The sequence below is a fragment of the Gymnoscopelus braueri genome (genome assembly GCF_963280865.1).
Source record: "Gymnoscopelus braueri genome assembly, chromosome: 20".
NCBI classification, from domain to species: domain Eukaryota; kingdom Metazoa; phylum Chordata; class Actinopteri; order Myctophiformes; family Myctophidae; genus Gymnoscopelus; species Gymnoscopelus braueri.
The window spans coordinates 4421676-4439703 of record NC_137622.1 but is presented as its reverse complement, the minus strand read 5'-3'; the positions used below and the strand labels follow the sequence as shown (position 1 = coordinate 4439703).

The 18028-nt window shown below is 41.0% G+C and overlaps 1 long non-coding RNA gene across 1 annotated transcript; it reads right to left on the bottom strand.

Moving 5' to 3' along the window:
- Positions 1–16438: 16438 nt before the first annotated feature.
- LOC308075850 lies at positions 16439–17493 on the bottom strand. The gene is made up of 2 exons (XR_013932227.1): positions 17368–17493; positions 16439–17262 (listed from the first exon to the last, which is right to left on the bottom strand). It is a non-coding gene; the product is annotated as an uncharacterized lncRNA (long non-coding RNA).
- Between the last annotated feature and the right edge of the window lie 535 nt (positions 17494–18028).

Here is an 18028-nt window from a genome sequence, read left to right as displayed (position 1 = left end):
CAAAAGTAATCAACAAACCATACTATAAAAACTTGTGAAACATTGGCCAAATTTTCAAATAAGGCAAACATTTTGTAAATTGCCGATCTACAAGCTCGCAAGGCATTGCTGGTAGATCTGCTTTTTTCACAATATTTATCTGTGGGAACCGAGTCAAACTAAATGTAATGCCTCAACTCCTACATTCCAAGTACTTGTCAGGGCGGGGGGTCCCCAGTTCAAATGTGATTATTTCGGGGGGTCACGGCCTGAAAAGGTTGAGAACCGCTTGTCTAGTGAAGCGACCCAACCTGTGGGCTGGGGACCACTGGTGGGCCGAGTGGATATTGTAAGTGAGCCCACAAATCATTGGCAAAACACTATGATTGTAATGTTAAGATAACATAAAAACGTCAATGTAATTGTTTTCTTTAAATCCTTGAAATAATTAATTTGCTTTCATTGTTGATTTTTACTTGAAAGTATACTACGTTAGTTCCATTGATCCAAGCCAGGAACACAGTCGACTACTTGCTCATTAAAAATAAATGGGCAGCGGACAATTTTGAGAGTATAGCAAAGAAACTACAGTAATATGTAGAACAGAATTTGTGTGATTCCAATCAGGGCTTTTTGCACGGCAGCTTCCCCATCCTGTGTAGGTACAAGCACGGCTGCACATAACCTGCGACCGCTACGCAAGTGTACAGAGCAGCAAAAGCTGTGAGAAATTGCTCACAACCACCTCCACAATAAACAAAATACCACAGCATGACCACTGTCATTGGAATGCCATTCAGCACCATCGCACATAAGCTGAGGAGAATGGTCTTGAAGGCTCTCATCTTGACGTTTGTCCCCTCTCTCCCCTTGTCCCCGTTCCCGTCCCCGGGTCCGGGATTTCTCAGTGCCTTCAGAACGGCCAGGCAGCAGAAGAGATTGACCGAAAAACAAGCCAAAAACAGGATGAAGGCAACGACGAGGGGAGCCGGGTGCACGCCCATGAACAGCCATGCGGTGCACCAGCCCGCGACCAGCAGCGAGGCCACGCTCAGAGAGGCCACCTTGTACCTCAGGGGTCGATATTTCTGGAAGACCAAAGGGTGCATGACGGCCAGGTAACGCTCCAAACACATGAGGCACTGAAACACGGGGCGGCTGCTGTAGACTAAACCGAGACTGAAACCTAAAAGTTTCCTGAGATGAATGGCAATGAAGAAAGGACTGAGAATAACATGAATAACGCCGAGTATCACGTGCACGAGTTCCCCCGCGGTCATCTGCAGGGCAAAGAAGTCGGTAGCCAGAGATTCTCGGCCTGCCTTCGCCATCAGCCACAGGACGTAAGTGTGGGTGGGGAGGCCAGCAATCACATTGATGTACATAGGAATAAAATAATATATGGAATCGGAAGTTCTGTTGCTGTCCGTCGAGTTCATCTTCAGTGATAGACTACAGCTTCTGAAAGAGAAGGGGGAAAACAAGCCACAGTCGTCATGGGTTGCAAAAATGTGTATTCATATTCTACGAAAGGTACACTCCCTCAAATGTGTGGCATAAGTTCATAACTGTTTGGTTCTGAAATATTTTGTACATTTCAATAGACCTTGCAGGATATGTCGACTCAACATTCCAGCGTTTAATTGAATATCTAGACACACCATCATCATTTTTGGTTGTGCTTATAGGCTTAATGGAGGGGTCATGGAGCTGGTTGCTTGTTTCTCTCACAGAATCTGGCAACACCGAGGTCTAACTTCATGTCGTTCTGCATGAACGGCAGCTCATAAGGGACATTCAGTGCATGTTTGAGTGTCAGTACACTGCATAATGAGGATTAGTGGGGGGAAAAAAAACTTTGGAGCTTCTAAAATAGGCGAGTTTTGTTTATCCGCTTTACTCTATTATGCCAGTGGAAGGGGTCTCCACAATGGACAACAGGGGCTTCTCTGGAAAAATTCAATGGCCCTTTGTATGTTGGTGAGTGATTAGCGACACATCAAAGCAAACATCTAAAATGACTGGAATTCTCCTTTAAGGGTGGTGCCTAAACACGGCCAGTGTTTATGTGAGTCCACATGTTCCACTTTAGATGTGTACAACATCATGCAAAAATATTGAAATCACTTTTCATAACTATATCAATGCAATTGGGTTAGCTCTACAGACAGTAACAGTTTACATCTTAGAAATACTTCAATATCAAGTGGAAATCTGTGACATAAGATATTCATTCACTCACTATTTCATGCATGCTTAGTTTTTGTTTCTTTGTTATATGAAACACATACTTTACTGTATACAATACAACATAATATAATATTTATTTTGACTCTTCCCTTTATATCTACAAAGACTAATATGTATTTAAGCTCTTACCTGGGATGTTGGTCTTTGCATTCAGGTTCAGTACAGTGTTCATCAAGGGTCATAGCAGACTGGCTTGTCAGGCATATTATGCTGCATTTTGTACGATTTGGTGCATCATTCTGCATTCAAATTCTGTCACAGAATATTATTGATGAGGATCATATTCCATCATCAGGGACATTCATTTGCATTGGTTCGTGCCTGCATTTGTACACGCACACACTCTCACTCTCTCTCACACACACGCACACACACACGCACACGCACACACACGCACACACACACACTGAATTGTCTTCTGCACTCTGTGTTAACAAATACAAATCTTGAATCTTGACATATTCAAAGATTCACTTCCTGTTAATAGAACTCTTCTTGTAGGAATAGATCAATTATTCATAATCCTGTCCCATTTCAAGTGTTAGGACCCCAACTCTAGGTGGACCCGGTCACACTTCTAACTAGACTTACATGCTTACACATATCATAAAATGTACTGTACAGGAACACACGCTTAAGTACAAACCCAAAACACACTAGCCTCGAATATACCACTAGAACATTGGTTCTCAAACTGTTTCATGTCAAGGAACCCAAATGAATATGCATAATAGCCGCGGACCCCCATCTGAAAAATATTTTGTGCCAGGGACCCCATACAAGATTTGTGTTGTTAAAATGTTTCAAAAATGTTCAGCATGGTTTCAAGATGTTTTGAAAATAGCAGATCTACAATCTTCACAACGCGTCGCATCAGGATCCCCTGGAACCCTCGCAAGGACCCCTGGGTTCCCCGGACCCCACTTTGAGAATCACTGCTCTAGAACAGTGGTTCTTAAAGTGGGGTCCGGGGACCCCCAGGAATCCTTGAGAGGATCAAAATCATCAAACTCAGTTTAACCACTTTAACCTGTTTGAAAATTGGCGCTCTACAAGCTCACAGCGTATCGTATTGCAACGCGTTGTGAGCTACTATACTGTACTTTACTTTAGTATTTTCTAAACATTTTGACAAATCTTGAAAGATTTTGGAACATATTAGATATTTTGTATTAGTTTTACACTAATCTTCTCTTATAGGGCCCCCTGGCATAATTCTTTCCCAGATATGGGGTCTTTCGTCAAATACATATCAATTTGGGAGTCCTGGACATGAAAATGTTTGAGAACTAGAATAACTGAAAAACACCTTGAACTAACATGCAGACAAACCGAGAACCACACAGGTCTTTGTGAGATTCAACAGTACATAATATGACAAATACAAAAATACAAAATTACACAAAGAAAACATAGGAAGGAGGCCTTTGGACCCACGCCCCCATATGGACATGTTTGAACAGTGTCGATTTTATTACTTTGGACATCTAATTTAAATGTGATTGTGCCCATTTAAAAACGCCAATGTGGCTGACTGAATATCTTACACTTCACAAAAAGCAGCTCAATAGAAGCTCCTCATTGACACCCTTTGGGTGCTCTGTCTGTAGTGTGTGGATCCAGTTGGCCTCCCTCTGGAGTAACGCTTTGTCCCTATCACCACCTCTCTTTAATGGGCTGACTGACCGCCTCTATCCCCTGAAACCTCAGAGTGCAGACATCATGCTCCGCAGCATTGAAGTGCCTGGCCACCGAGGATTTCTCATCATTGTTCCGGATGGAGCTCTTGTGTTCTGAAAACCTAGTTTTAAGTTCTCTAATGGTTCCCTAGCATTTCAAAAGATACACAACATGTTTTGTTTGGCATGAAATCCTACATTTGACGGCATATAGTTTTTTTTTATCAGAATGCGACTGTAAAAATGACTCGCTCTTAATCATGGCATTGCAATGAATGTATACGGCAGGGGAAATTACCAGAGGGTAAAGTTGACTATAAGTGCTGGGGGGATTTTAAAAATGTAGTTTTTGGCCCTCTTGTGGGCAAATAAAGGCTTCTCTCTGAAAACCAGACCTGCTAGGATCACTAGACAGGATGTGCCAGTGTGAGACAGGTGAAAACGTAGTTGCACGTACAATTATATTGGATATTATTCTGGACGAAGGTGGTTTGGGAGTTAACAAATTATTATCTAAATCTAGTCTTGCTCTCTGTAGAGCGTCATTTAAGATACCAGTACCATAACCTTTGGCAGTGAATCTTGAGCACCAGCCTGTTCTCCAAAGGCACTGTCTGAACTGCAAATTATTCTCATTCTCACTAGTTGACTATATGGCAGGTCCTTTTTAAGGCCAGGAAGATGATAACTGGAAAAATCCAAAAAGCTGTTACGGTCTGTTTCTTTCCTGTATACTCTAGTTTCTAACTGCTCTTATTTATAACTACATCAAAAAAGGAAATAGACTGCTGGCTATGCTCTAAGGTAAACTTGATCGTGGGCATTCTACTATTGATATATGATTTAAACTGTTGTAACTGTTCAGGGGAACCAGTGAACATACAAAACACATCGATAAACCTGAACCAACATCTTAACAGAGTATATAAAAAGGATTATTGTTGTATACAAAATCCTCCTCAAACTTCCCCATGAACAGATTTGCATAATTGGGAGAGCAGGGACGTGCCTCAATGTTCTCTATGGAGTGTACTTTGTTGAGAAAATGTGCTGTCTTTTAAAGAGGGAAGATGGGAAACTAGATCTTTGATCTGTATATCAATATACTGAGATATGTGTTCTGATACAGATTGTATACCTGCTACAATGGGACGGCCAGGTACAGTTTCTGCCAAGGATTTGTGAATTTTAGGTAATGTATGCTGCGGGAAGAGGAAGAAAGTATGTTCGTGAACCCCTTCGCAAAGAAGGCCTTCAGTTTGACTGACCTGAAAAAAATCGAACAGATCAATTCTCGTTGTATCTGTTCCCTGTCCTCGCCAACTAAAAGAAAACAAACAAAAGAAGAAAAAAAACAGTCCATGTTCCCTTCTTTTTTTTTTTTACAGCTTAGACAGAATCATCAGACAATATTAGCCTGGCTCCACCCCCTGAATCGCTTTCCTCGCATTCAGGGTCTGGTGACGGTGTCGAAGGCGGGGGTTTCTCGGTTGAAAATCTGTACGACGAATCGGGATCGGGATAATCCAGTATGAACCAATCGCCAAAGAGTCCAACTTTGGCCACGCCCCCACCTCAGAAAACGGCTGCACTGAGAGGGCTTTCAGACTGAATAATGGAGTGAAACTAAATGAAAATGAGTGTCAGGCTAAGACAATATATCTGTCGAGCTGAATCCGGAAAGTTTGCTTTGCATAAACGTACTCTCAATCACTATTCTTTTCTCTCTCTCTCTCTTTACTGTTCCGCAAGCCAGCATTGGCCCGTATGCAAAACCATTCTCACTTACCCACAGCTTTGATTGTGTTTTACAGAAGAACAAATGTCACAGTGAGAGGGATAATTTTGTTCCAACAAATTGTTTCTCTCTGGAGTCTGTTTCAAGGGTATTTACAGACATTGAGCTACAGTAACTCGTTCAACAGTTTCATATCTTCCAGTTTGTATAGAACGCTTATGCTCAGTGATTCTAAACCTTCTTTAATGTAGTCAGGCACTCCCAGTTGTATAAGCATTGGGTCACAGACCCCCCATTTGATGCCATTTGTTTTTAAATGGGATCCCAGTTTACACTGTAAAATCCTCATTGTTCATTTAACTCTGAGAGTGTACAAGTGGAACCAATTGAACCTGGTTCCATTTGAACCAAACAGACTCATGACTGTCCATTTGGAACCCCTGGTGGTTCCTGGACCCCATGTTGAGAACCAGTGCTTATGATCGCATGTATGGTGCATTGCACAATAACAAAAAAACAAAAATCATAATAAAAATGAACCACTTAAACCCTGTATAAGTTGACCAGGGTCCTTCAGGAATACTAATGATAGTATTTCACTAAGTCTACTCCAAATCTCAGAAAATAGCCGATCTACAAGCTCACAATGCGACCCGTTGCCACAAATTGTGAGCTTGAAGGTCAGCTATTTTGATTGAACGCCTGTGTATTTTCACGGAATGTTAAGACATTAAAGACATGCCTTTACATGCCCAGAATCAGAATCGGAATTTGTCACATCACAGGTTTACAGGTGTAAATCAGTGGGTAATGATGCATTGTTTAAAGTGTATATAGCACATTATGTATAATAATTAACATGATCAAAATCAGACCCAACACTTTAACTTGTAACACAAAAGTAGACGTAATCATTCCAATCACCAGTCAGAAACTATTCATGTGAGCATGTGTAGATCCACAAAGGATGAGAAGGCAGTCCGCATGAAACAGAAACTTCACAGGTAACAATCCACATGGTAGATCCACAAAGGAAAAGAAGTCCTCAAAGGGGGAACAATCCACACAACGGGAGGAGATCCAACTTAGGAAAAACTATCCGTCAAAGGAAAGTCAGAACTTTGAAGTTTTATTTCAAATCGGCTATTTTTTAAATATTTAATGACATGGTTATTATGGAAATGAAAACACAATGCTATGACAGAACTTCACGGGTTCTGGGCCGTTTCAAGAACCTTAAGCTATGGAAGTCCCGGGCTTTCCCGTCATAGTGGATAAGAGCTATTTGAGTGATGCTAAACAGGCAGTTTACAGCCAGGGAATGTTTGGGTGCAAGCAGTGGTGTAAAGTAACTAAGTACGTTTACTCAAGTACTGTACTGTACTTACTTTTGAGGAATTTTTACTTTACTGAAGTATTCCCCATTTTCAGTACTTTTACTTCTACGCCACTACATCTCAGAAGCAAATATAATACTTTTACTCCATAACAAGTATTTGAAAACTTAGGTACTAGCTACTTTTAAGATATAAATTATGATGTTATGAAAAATGCATTAACCACTTCAGCCCTATTTTATACAGTACCTAGGCTATTTGAAAATAGCCGATCTACAGGCTCACAAACGCGTCGCATCGCAACGCGTTGAGAGCTTGTAGATCTGCTATTTTCAAACATTTTTGTACTTTTACTTTTGGTACTTTAAGTACATTTTGATACCAATACTTTTGTACTTTTACTCAAGTACATTTTGAATTCCGGACTTTTACTTCTACATTGCAGTATTGATACTTTTACTTAAGTAAAACATTTGAGTACTTTTTCCACCACTCTGAGTGATGCTAAACAGGCAGTTTACAGCCAGGGAATGGAAAACGGAATTCTCTTCTGTTTGGGTGCAAGTAGCATGAGAATGTACATTACTGATCCTGGGTTGTTGCGGTTGTTTTCCTTTTCGTCTTGAGAGATGGTATCATTAGGGAAACATTTGCACAAAGGGAACACATATTGGATTACTGAATTAGCATAAATGACCATATTTAGTGCCTCAGTGCCCGTTGCTTATTGCTGTAATCTACTTTTTAGGACATCGTAAACAGTTTTCCGTTCTTAAAGTTGTAATCCAGTTACAGTGTGTGTTCATATTTCTACAGTTGCAAAGAATATAGGACCTTTTCGTGTTATTGTTTATTGACGAGGGTGCAAATGGCCTCAAATACCTCAGCTGGAACTTCTAAGTCAGTGTTCTCAATATCAAAATGGACCCTTGTGGGTCTGTAACTCAGAGTGTACACTCATATGTCCAAAACTGTCCCTTTTCAGGATTCAAATTCTAAAATAGCCAAAAATAGCAGATCTGCAAGCTCGAAACATATCGCGAGGCGACCCGTTTTGAGCTTGTAAATCTGCTATTTTTGATGATTTTGTGTGACACTGTAGTATGATCAAGAAGGGTATTAATACAAATTAATACAGAGAGAGAGAGAGAGAGAGAGAGAGAGAGAGAGAGAGAGAGAGAGAGAGAGAGAGAGAGAGAGAGAGAGAGAGAGAGAGAGAGAATGTAAAAGTAGTCAGTGAGTATTCTTGTGTAATCAGAATGGTCTCAGATGTCATTGTGCGTATTTGCCTGCTTCATTCAACAAACAAATCAACATCATGTCAGGAAGGCATGCAAAAACTAAGAAAAACAGCTCCCAGCCCAGACAGCAGTGGATGTTAATGTCACTCCGAATGTTGGTTTTAATTTGGTCACTCTGTCTGTCTACTGTATTGATCTAAAGATCCTAAAATCGAATGGCAACATACAACGTAAAATCTAACTCAGTGTATACAAATGGACACCACTGCCAAACTGCCCATTTGGCAGTGGTGGAAAAAGTTCTACATTTTGTTTTACTTAGGTAAAAGTATCAATACTGCAGTGTAGAAATACTCTGTTACAAGTAAAAGTCCGGTAATCAAAATTGACTTGAGTAAAAGTACAAAGGTATCAAAATGTACTTAAAGTTCCAAAAGTAAAAGTACTCAGTCATTATGCAGAATATCCCATGCGATGTGACGCATTGTGAGCTTGCAGATCTGCTATTTTCAAAAGATCTTTCGGCTATTTTCGAATGGCCAAAATAATAGGACTGAAGTGGTCAGTTTTGTAATAATAATCTAAATCTGCAAAATAACTAGTAACTAAAGCTATCAAATAATTGCAGTGGAGTAAAAGTACAATATTTGAGATGTAGTGGAGTCGAAGTAAAAGTATTGAAAATGGGAAATACTCCAGTATAGTAAAAGAAAAAAGTGTACTTAAGTACAGTACTTGAGTAAATGTACTTAGTTACTTTACACCACCCACTGCCATTTGGTTACATTTGTACACTCTCTGACTAACAAATGGAACAGACACTGAGGATTTCACTGTGTGTCAGTGTGTTGAATTCATCACTGGTTTTACATGTTACCCAGCATGCTCGGAGTGAGTTGATTTTGCCTTTGCAACGGTGTGTGACCTACGTCTGTGTTTGCTTTAGTTTGCCTGCTCCGCTTTAACCACTTAAACCCCAGCATCCATATTCTGGGTAAGACCTTTGCAGGAAAATAGCTTACAACTAATGGCAAGCTTGTATAATTCTGCGAAGATAGTTAATGTCAAGCGAAAACAGAAAAGAAAAGACTTAAGACAAAAGAGCATAGCGCCCTGAGGGACCACTGTAAGTGGTGAAAGCCAATGTTTGCCTCAGGTACCTAAATGTGATTATAATACATCACGCATTACGCATATTAACACTTCTGTCTTTATTCTGGACTTATGATGGAATAATTATGTCTTTACCTTTTTTTTATATATTCAATTCTACCATCAGCCATTTAAAAAACTTCCTTTATATTGCTGTTAAAAAATGACTTTTATTTTATATATATTTTATATTACTACATTCAAACTACAGAGGTCATCTGCAAGTCAAGCCTCGCTCAATATATCAAACAAATAAAATAAAACGAGTAACATTGTACTTATACTGTATTAACCACATGAACCCAGAGATATACCATTCTAGGGCAGACATTCGGCGAACATAGCCGACCTACAGGCTCACAACCTGTAGATTGGCTATTTCCGGCGAAGAGATTTAGTGTAGAGGGACAAAAGGAGCAGACTTAGTGTAGAGCCCTGGGGCACTCCAGTCAACAAAGTATACATAATGGTTGAAGTGGTTAAATATGACTATATATGAATATATATATATATATATATATATTTTAATAGCTAGGGTTAAAGTGGTTGAACTTATTTTGATGCTATATTAACTCATTTAGGTGGGGACCCCCTGGAACCCCCTCAAAGACCCCTTGGGGTCCCTGGACTCCACGTTGAGAACCCCTGCTTTAAAGTGTCCCTTCTAGTTGCCCTTAAAAACACTCGTGATGCCATGATGTTCTCAATAGATCTCTGTGTCTCGTTGACCCCCAAATCAACATGTTTCATACAAGATGTTTTGTTAAAATGTAAAAATATTATTTTTAAATAGCTAGGGTTAAAGTGGTTAAACTTATTTTGATGCTAAATTAACTCATTTAGGTGGGGACCCCCTGGAACCCCCTCAAGGACCCCTTGGGGTCCCTGGACTCCACGTTGAGAACCCCTGCTTTAAAGTGTCCCTTCTAGTTGCCCTTAAAAACACTCGTGATGCCATGATGTTCTCAATAGATCTCTGTGTCTCGTTGAGCCTTGATTGATGTATTGATTGATTGATTGATTGATTGATTGATTGATTGATTGAATACTGTATTAGTCAAAAGTGTAAACAGCACAGAAGTACAGTAAAACACTTGGGCTAAAGGGATAACACAAAAAAAGTCCTATCGTGGTCCTATGTATTCAATTCATCACCAGATATCGAATATTAACATGTCATCAACAAATACAAATAAAAACGACAGCCGTGTACAGTATGACCCCTCATTTCAAGGGGATTTAATCTCCACGTTTTCTGACAGATGCATTTTCAGGCCAGTTTTGAAAGAAAGCGAGTGATTCACGTTCACCTACACACCTGTGTTCTCTAAACAAAACAACCTCCATTCCACTACAGGAGCTGACGCCATGCAAATGTGGAGAGAGACCAGCGATTCAGAGCTACGTTAGACTCACTGCAGAGGAACCCAGTCTGACTGGAGTGGAGAGCCACAGAACACAGAGAAATCCTTCAGCCAGAGGTTGGTGGAAAGTCGTTAAGTACTCCGTTTAAGGGCAATTTTGAGTACCCCTAAGTCTAACCTCTAAATGCTAACCCAATGCTAATGCTAACCCCTAGAACCTCAACCTGAATCTGTTCCTAATCGTAAACTTATAACCAAAAAAAATCTTTGTTTTTAACCAGAAAACAAACAGTTTTTCTTGTGAGGACGAAGGAAATTGTTCTCGCCATGTCCATTTCTCACATTGTGCCAAATTTGTGTACAGTATTACAAGTACACGCACGCACACACGCGCGCATACACGCACAGAGCTGCTATTAAGTGCGGTGGAAGAGAAACAGATGTACTCGCGGAGCATTCTGAAGCCTTTATCATTCCACAGGGTTCCAGTGGGAGCCGTTTGGGTTTGACCACGGTGACACAAGCACATGGATAATGGCCCCTCTGGAGAGGGACAGACAGACAGATGGACAGGGGCACGGGGGGAATGGGACTGGGTTCGGCGTGGGGTGTTTATTTATTTGGATGAACGGATGGTTGGATAGATGGAAGTGCGGATGGATGCATGAACGGATGGAAGGATTGATGGATGGATGGATGGATGGATGAGGGTCTAAGTGGAGAGGCGGGGTGAAAGGTGGGGGTGGGGGGGGGACATTGGAGATGTCCCCAGAGGTCGGGTCATGACCGGATGGCACTCTGGCAAGCGTGCATCTGTGACCGCAGTGTGACAGAGAAGACGCGTGTGTTGTGTGTGTGTGTGTGTGTGTGTGTGTGTGTGTGTGTGTGTGTGTGTGTGTGTGTGTGTGTGTGTGTGTGTGTGTGTGTGTGTGTGTGTGTGTGTGTGCGCGCGCGCAAACACCCATGCGCGCGCACACGTGCACACATTTAGAGCCTGATTTGTGTGAAAGTGGATGGGGTCTTCCTTGTAAAACAACAACAAGCTAAATAATTTAGAGGGCCAAGACATGAAAAAACGGGAGATGCACAGTAGAGCCAGGGTTCCCAAACTTTTCAGGCCGCAAGCCTCCAAAATAATCACATGTGCACTGCGAGGCGTTAGTGAGCTTGTAGATCGGCTATTTTCACACTGTTTGCCTCTGTCTTACAGTACCTAGCATTTGACAATTTGGCCAATTTGGTATTAAAAAGGTCTTAAAAGTCATTCAATTGTAACTTTAGAAATGTGCAGATGTATACTCTGTATACACTTATACTACTGTATGTTGGTTTGTTTACTGTTGAGTGAGAAAACAATGTTGCACATTAAGCTAATCATCTGGGGACCCTCCAAAATAATTTGGGGACCCCCCCTGGGGGTCCTGACCCCCAATTTGGGAACGACTGCAGTAGATACTACAGCCGTGCAGTTAATGTATGCATGCAGGACCTATAATAGCCAATGAGATGTATTTCTTTGTACTGTTGCTGGGCAGTTATGGTTGTACAGGCTAACGTGGGTGTGGCTTGTTGATGTACCACCGTGCAACTAGTGTTTTGGTTGTTAGTGTATTAGTTTTGTTGAACAGTGAGTGACTACTACTAGGCTATATGATGCACACAAAAAAAAAGTGATTTTTTTTTGTGACTGATCATAGTATAGTTGTGCGTGTGCGTGTGCGTGTGCGTGTGCGTGTGCGTGTGCGTGTGCGTGTGCGTGTCAGAAGGCAGTCAGAAGGCAGGCAGAGATAGTAAAGGGGATAGACTGTAATTTGCTCAAACTCAACCACTGTGGGGTTGGCATACAGGAGAGTGTATACGTGTGTGTGTGTGTGTGTGTGTGTGTGTGTATACGTGTGTGTGTATACGTGTGTGTGTGTGTGTGTGTGTGTGTGTGTGTGTGTGTGTGTGTGTGTGTGTGTGTGTGTGTGTGTGTGTGTGTGTGTGTGTGTGTGTGTGTGTGTGTGTGTGTGTGTGTGTGTGTGTGTGTGCGTGCGCGTTTGCCTGTATGCGCCCGCCTTTGAATTTCTGCAATTTCTGTATTTTTTTCTTTTGCCATTCATATCAATGTGTTTGCTCGTACATGCACACGTGCACACACACACACACACACACACACACACACACACACACACACACACACCTGCACGTACTGTATGCACATGTGTGTGTGTGTGTGTGTGTGTGTGTGTGTGTGTATGTCGGCATATGAATTGACAGTCACAAAAAGCCCATGTCAACCTGTTGGAGTCAATTAGAGGCACACAGCCTGGGGGCAACGTTCCCCAACTGCAGTACACACACACACACACGCACACACACACACACACACACACACACACACACACACACACACACACACACACACACACACACACACACACACACACACACACACACACACACACACACACACCCGCCCGCCCCTCCAACCAGATCCTGACTTTCTTTCTGTTGTGTGCTGAGCGCTGTGACAGCTCCAGGGCGCTCCCGATCCCAGTCAGGGCCTTTCATCCGAAGCGTCACCTGTCACCCGCCGCGCATTGACTCAGCTCTCTGTTGTTTCTAGCTACCGCAGAAAGGACGGAACGAGGCAACGAGGGCGGGGAGGTGTCGGGGGGGTAAAAGCCCCGATTCGTAGCTCGGGAAAAAAAATTGCGATATATGCGAGCTCACAGCGCATCACAAATTAGGCCTTAGCGCCTAGGAGGGAAGACTGACGAGATTGGTGAAAGCAAAGAACGCAACGGGAAAAAGACAACGAGGAGCGCAGTCACCTGGAGTAAAAAAGAAAATGTGCTTTTAGGTCTTGGTGGCGTCTACCTGTGCAGCTAGCTAATTAAGCTAATGTGACGTCTTCAGCAATGCTCAAGGGGTTCACCCAGGAAGGCATGTCACTCCTCAAGCTTGAAATTACTCTGACTGACTGGAAAGCACCCTTTTCTCCTTTTGTCAGGTCTCATTTAATCACATGAGTCCTACCGTCCCTATTCCGTCATAATAACAACAAATATAGGTGAACATGCAGGGAAATAGCCGATCTACAAGCTCACAAAGCATCGCGACATGATGCATTGTGAGCTAGATTGGCTATTGTTTAAGTGGTTCATTTTGCAATCGGTAACCACGCCAAACTATATCCATGGGTTAAAGTGGGGTGGGCTAGCCTGTTTAATACCCTGGGGTATATTTTCTGGGCTAGTCCAGTTTATACCCTGGAGTATAAAACAGACTATCCCGCTTTAACCCCAGGTATAGTTATGGTCTGTTACACCTGTTTCCCCCAATGGGTGTCAAATTGTTTTGATCTTGAGCTATAACAGAGAGAGCACATTTGTAATGGTGAGTTATTTCCATTTTCAGTTTCATGCAATATCGCTTGTCAACCAGTAAACGTTGTATACAACCACAGGATTTAAATCCTCTCGGTGGGGGCTCCTCACTGGCAGTTAAGCCCAGGGTACGACAGCAGTGGACTGCTGTCGTACATACATGTGTGGAGGTTACATTTTTATAATGACTAAATTAAAAAGAAGAAAGGGGGAAAAAGTGCAATGGTGTGCTGAACTGTGGTGTGTGTATGTGTTTAGGCAGGCTACATCACCTTCGCTGCAGAACTACTAACATATTGGTTGTATTCGGGGTGGGCCCGAGGTTGCACAGTAATTGTGTGAAAGATGCAGCATGCACTTTCAAGGTTTAAAGGGATTTAGGGTAGCTGGAGCACAATACAGTATGTGACATCGATAATGTATGCGTGTGTGTGCGTGTGTGCTTGCGCTTGTGCACGCGTGTGTACTTGTATTACTATAGGCTACTTATGAGGGCCAAATGTCCCCACAAGTATAGTAGAATTTGAGGAATAGACATGGTGAGGACAATGTTCCTGGTTCTCGCAAGAAAAATGTTGTTTCATAGTTGTGTTTTTAAATTTTCCCCCCAAAATGTGGTATTAAGATTGATTTATACGAAGTTGTTTGCTGCTGTCGCACGCCCTAAATAGCCAATGTACACGGACACAACGTGTCGCGTTGGGCTGCGTTGTGAGCTTGTGGATCGGCTATTTTGCGTGTGCGTGACACCGGCGCGTAGTTAAACTCTGGCTTTATGGTTAGGGTTAATAACGGCGACAAAAAAAAAAGAAAGAAAGAAAAAAGGCATTCATAAAATGACCATGCTAAAATGTTTGTCCTCACAAGTATAGTAATACAAAGTGTGCCTTTGTGTGGAAACTCAATAGCTAATTGCTGAGTTGCCGGTCTGTCTGTGGTCACATAACCCCCCCCCCCCCCCCCCCACACACACACACACACACACACACACACACACACACACACACACACACACATACACCCCTAGCTATACGGTTCAAATTGGGTTATGTAAATGAGCGCCACACAGAAGCAAAAAGAACAGCACATATTCACACCTAGAGCAAAATGTCCCATTAGTGATATTATCCTGGTACACCTTAATTAGCACGTTTGCACATTGTAGAACATAATTCAACTCACGCATGGATTTATACACAAACATACTCTGGCATGTGTTTAATAATTGAGATCTGTTGCCCGGCTATAGATATGGTTAGTTATTCCCATGGATGAATATCATGGATTTCATGCATGGACTGGAAATATTAACATAATGAAATAACTAATCGAAAGAATGTACGCTCTCCTCATGCATTAGAAGGACAATATCAGTCACCAGAAGCATGGACGTATAGTTTTCAATGAGTCTAATATTCTTTAAAAGGACAATATCAGTCAGCAGAAGCATGGACGTATACTGTAGTTTTCAATGAGTCTAACATTCATTTTAAGGACAATATCAGTCACCAGAAGCAGGGACATGTAGTTCTCAATGAGTCTAACATTCATTTAAGGACAATATCAGTCACCAGAAACAGGGACATGTAGTTCTCAATGAGTCTAACATTCATTTTAAGGACAATATCAGTCACCAGAAACAGGGACATGTAGTTCTCAATGAGTCTAACATTCATTTTAAGGACAATATCAGTCACCAGAAACAGGGACATGTAGTTCTCAATGAGTCTAACATTCATTTAAGGACAATATCAGTCACCAGAAACAGGGACATGTAGTTCTCAATGAGTCTAACATTCATTTTAAGGACAATATCAGTCACCAGAAGCAGGGACGTGTGTTTTCAGTGAGTCTAACATTCATTAGAAGGACAATATCAGTAACTATAGAAGCAGGGACGTGTAGTTTTTAATGAGTCTAAGATTCATTAGAAGGACAATATATCAGTCACCACCCACATGGAAAGAAAATATATGAACCTATATTGCCACATATATGTTCAACATATATGCCACATATATGAAATTGGACCCCTACATATATGTCTTTCAACATATATGCACATATATATGCATATATATATGTATATATGCACATATATGCGCATATATATGAATGCTGCATATATGCCCATATATGTAGGGGTCCAATTTCATATATGCATTATATATATATGCTAAATATAGGTCATATATGTATATTTACACATATATGTTAAATATAGGTCATATATGTTTATTTACACATATACAGTATGTTAAGGATATGTATACCTACATAAATACAAATATGCATACCTACATGAATTAAATAAAACACAACATCTGGAAGTTATTAAACATTTATTCAAAATCTCAATTAAACATAATCACAACAGAAAATAATTGGTTGATCTTAGACAGGAATAATAATTTCAATTATCTGCCTTTCGGCGATGCCTGAGCTCTGTCAACTTGCTGTTGATGGCTTGACCCAGCTGGCCTTTAGTTGCGTGCGGCCACTTCTTCATTGTTGCCTCTGCAAAGAGATCAAAAGGACATGAGACGACAGTGGAAAAATGCCTCGAGTCTATCTTCTAAAGACTCCAAGCATATAAGTTTTGCTACACCACCTGATTTAGTGTACATGAGTTTCCTTGTGAGTTTATCGGCTGATAGCCCAAAGCCTTTATTCAAACAGTATCTATTTTATTAGTTTATTCTTTTTTTTTCATAAACATGCAATAATTTTGAATTGTCTGAAAAGTGAGTGCATTTATGAGTCCCAGACACCTTCTATATTTACAATTATTGGTTAGAATTATGTAATAATAATAATAATAATAATAATAATAATAATAATAATAATAGAATTATGTAAGTTTGTCTTGTCGAATGATCTCATGGTATGTTTGACATCACATGAACTTCACTTGTACGAACAACAGATTATCAGCACAGGTTGTTTACCAGAAAGAGCAATAAGATATGCTTCGCAAATAAATTAAAGGCATGAATGAAAATGAATGTTTTGCACATAACTTTCACTCAAAGCCAATCGAAGTCCATCAATCGCTTCAGGAGGGAGGAGACAGGAGGATAGACCCACTTTTCTGGCTGAGCAGCTTTGTCGTGTTGGTGCCACCGCCAATGGGTTGATCCCAACGAAACATCTGAAATCACAAATCACATATGGAAAAGGTGCACTCATAGCTGCTCTACAAGAGAGCACATTTTTCGAGTTACATATGATGGTTCTACTTCAAGCAGAAAGTTACCTTTGAATGAATTCCAGTGTGTAACAGGCGTGCTCCTGTGCACCAGAGTGAAGTTGTAATAACTGGAAAAGCTGCAAGTCCAGCCAGGAAGTTGATCTGTGGAGCCACAACGACCGGACCCTCAATGCTCAGCATCCATTTTGTAGCTTCACCTAAACATAATTAGACATATATGGTTTGCATGTTAACAGTGTTCGTCTGTTGCTTTCCACATAACAAAAGATTGTTAAACTAAAACATGACCTCCATATAGTCTCCGTATTTGCAATGCTTTAAAACAGATTAGAAAAAAACAGTTTACACTACCTAAGACAATTAGACGAGTCGGGAAGCTTCATTATCCTTTCAACAACTGCTGCTGACGCCAACACCTAAAAGACAGAAAAACAAATAAAAAATGCGTAGTCATTGACCCCAGCTCAGCAGTTGAGGGTAACAGCTTGGTGTAAAAGAGTGGCATAATTTTTTGTACAAGCTATTAATTGTATTTGCATACATAGTATTAAGAATTATAAAGGAGGAAAATGTCAAACAACAAAAAAGAAAAGTATCAAACGAAAGTAAAAGGTATCCAAACATGTAATAAAAAAATAAAGACATCCTCAGACTCTATTGCAAGTAGAGACATCACGTAGCAGCAGATGTTTTTCTCACCTGAAAA